The sequence below is a fragment of the Hordeum vulgare genome, chromosome 1H, assembly GCF_904849725.1.
Source record: "Hordeum vulgare subsp. vulgare chromosome 1H, MorexV3_pseudomolecules_assembly, whole genome shotgun sequence".
In the NCBI taxonomy this organism is placed as follows: domain Eukaryota; kingdom Viridiplantae; phylum Streptophyta; class Magnoliopsida; order Poales; family Poaceae; genus Hordeum; species Hordeum vulgare.
In genome coordinates, this window is record NC_058518.1 from 118,540,624 (window position 1) to 118,543,646 (window position 3,023).

The following is a 3,023-nucleotide window of genomic DNA, read 5'->3' on the forward strand; positions in this document are numbered from 1 at the left end:
TGGGAACATGCAGGCATTTGTAACCTTTGTGAAGGGAACTATACCCAAGAAAAACACACTTTTTGGACCGAAACTCTAACTTACGTTTGTTGTATGGATGCAAATGGGGCCAACATGCCCATCCAAACACTTTGAGAAAAGTGTAATCTGGGATTTCGTTGAGCAAGAGTTCAAGAGGAGTTTTCATATTCAGAAGTCGTGAGGGTAGCATGTTTATCAAGAAACTAGCGGTCGAGAAAGCATCACTCCAAAACCGAAACGGGACGGAGGCATGAGCGAGCAAAGTAAGGACAGTTTCTACAAGATGACAATGCTTACGTTCAGCGGTTCCATTCTGTTGATGTGTATGAGGACAAGACACACGATGCGAAATCCCAAGCTTGTTGAAAAAGGTGTGGAGGTTGTGATATTCACCTCCCCAGTCGGATTGAACATGAATAATTTTCTGCTTAAGGAGACGCTCAACATGTGTTTGAAACTGAATAAAAACATCGAACACATCAGATTTTTGCTTAATAAGATAAAGCCAAGGAAACCGGCTATAAGCACCAATGAAACTGACATAATAATTATGGCCACTAACGGACGTTTGGGCATGACCCCATACATCATAAAACACAAGATCAAGAGGATGTTTCACAACACGACTAGACTCTAAAAACGGAAGTTGGTGACTCTTGCCCTGCTGACACGCATCACAAATTGTTTCAGCAGTTTTATTGGAGACAACTGGTAGTTCATGACGATGTAGCACATGACGAACTATAGGGGCAGCAGGGTGACCAAGGCGTGCATGCCAATGTGTAGATGACACACGAACACCGCTGAACGCCTGAGGAGAAGACTACATAGGAGATGTGGGCGGCGCATCAAGTGCATATAAACCATGGCGAAGACGACGACTAAGCAGAACGTCCCTCGTGTCCCGATCCTTGATAAAGAAATTAAAAGGGTGAAACTCGGCAAGGACATTATTATCACGGGTAAGTTGAGGAATAGACAACAGACTACGAGTAGCAGTGAGACCTCGAAGAACATTAGAAAGATGCAGTTTGCAAAAGTTGTGTGCAAGAAGTGAGGCCTGACCAACATGCGAGATGTGCATACCTGCTCCATTGGCTATGTGCACCTGATCATGACCGCGATATGGTTCCTTGGTGGAAAGCTTGGACATCTCGTTGGTGAGCTGGTTCATGGCTCCCGTGTCCATATACCACGCAGGATCAATGGAGTAGGACGGAGTGCGCCCATGATCATGACTTGTCACCGCAACAGCCTGTTTTTCATTTCCTTTGCCATTATTTCCCAGGCCGAGGAAATCTTGCTTGTAGCGTCGATGACACCGGGAGGCGATGTGGCGCTCAATGCCACACAGCTAGCAGGCCTGCTGAGCACCACAGCAGGGACAACACGCCACCGGCTTGGCACCGCCAGTGATGGATGGCAGGGCAGCGCAGGCCTGCGGGGATGAGGCCACCGGCTTCCCACCAGGAAATGGTGACGGCTTCTGTGGCTTACCGCGAGTCGCGACGTTGGCAGAGATGAAGCCCGGAGAGGCACGCCGCGCTTTGATGCGCTTCTCACGACCAAGAAGACGCGCATATAGCTCTCGTGGCGGAAGTGGCACCTCACGACCATGAATATTCTCGATGAGATTGTCATAATCATCATCAAGACCGTTGAGCATGTGGGTGCTGAATTCCTCATCTCCAAGCGGCTGGCCAATCGAGGCCAATGTGTCAGCGAGGCCCGACATCTTGGTAAAGTACTCAGTGATAGAGAGACCATCAAGTTTAGTCTCCCCCAACTCGGTGCGTATAGCATGAGAGCGCGCCATAGACTGCGAGGCGAAGCTGCTGTGAAGTGACGACCAAGCATCCCGGGACGTCGCGGCGAAGATGACCAGTGATGACACGCTCGGAGTGAGCGATGACTGGATAGCAGAGAGAATCGCCTGGTCCTGAGCCACCCACGCGTGATACGCCAGATGATACGGCAGCGGGCACGGGATCGAGCCATCAACGTACCCCTCCAAGTAGAGGCTTCGGAGAAGAGGTAGCACCTGAGCCCGCCATGACAAATAGTTATCTGGCGTAAGCTTTACCGGAAGGAGGTGTGAGAAGTAAAACGGCGACGGCGTGGCCATGTGATCCGCATGAGGCTATGCTGGTGGAGCATAGCAGCCCATCATCGCATCCGTCTCCGAGTTGGGGGCGAGCGCCAGTTGCGTCCCTGCGTATGGTGACGCGAGATAGGCTCCAGCAGGAGCGGAGCCAACGCCCGAGCCAGTCGGGGCTCCAGGGGGCACAGACGGTGCAGCCCCGTGGACCAGCGAGGACGGTTGCGCCCCGTAGGGTTGGGGGTGCGACGACCCAGCGTAGGCAAGCACTAGCGGCACGCCGTAGAGCAGCGGCCATGCAGAGGACGACGGAGGCGCCGCACCGAAAGTTGAAGCAGGGGCGCCGTGCCAAGGAGCGCCATAGGGCGACGGGGAAGACGCGCCATACACGGGTGCAGGACCGCGGAACCCCGGCGGCCTAGAGATGACGGTCGAGGAAAACCCGCCAGATGCGATCGGCGGAGGCAAGGCCCCCGTCCCGCTCGACCCGATCGGGGAACTCGTGGGCGGCTCCCGCCAGGCCGTAGGCAGCGGGCGCGAGGCCATAAAGGGCGACGAGGGGGCAAGCACTTGGGACGACGCGGCGTCGGCGATAGCAGGGGCCGAGGCGGCGGCGTCGACAGGGGCAGCGGAAGACATCAAAACCCTAAACTGATACCATGTGAAATATATAGTTTGGGAAACTGCTCGACACCCTAAACAGGGTGTGGCTATCTCATTATATAGAAGTACCTAAGGGTACAATACAATTACAGACGTATAGAAGAGTCTACGTATATATACAGTCTAACACTCCGATGTCGCTAGCTTCAAGTATGTCGTGCAGCGCCTGGGCGGCAAGAGCTGTGAGATGCCACCGCCATCTTTGTTGAGCAGAGCTGAATCAGGATCAGAATTTCAATGA

The 3,023-nt window shown here is 53.5% G+C and overlaps 1 non-coding gene across 1 annotated transcript; it reads right to left on the minus strand.

The window, feature by feature from the left end:
- Window positions 1–1,578: 1,578 nt before the first annotated feature.
- Window positions 1,579–1,717, minus strand: LOC123423753. Its single transcript, XR_006621328.1, has one exon. It is a non-coding gene; the product is annotated as a small nucleolar RNA Z247 (small nucleolar RNA).
- Window positions 1,718–3,023: the final 1,306 nt, after the last annotated feature.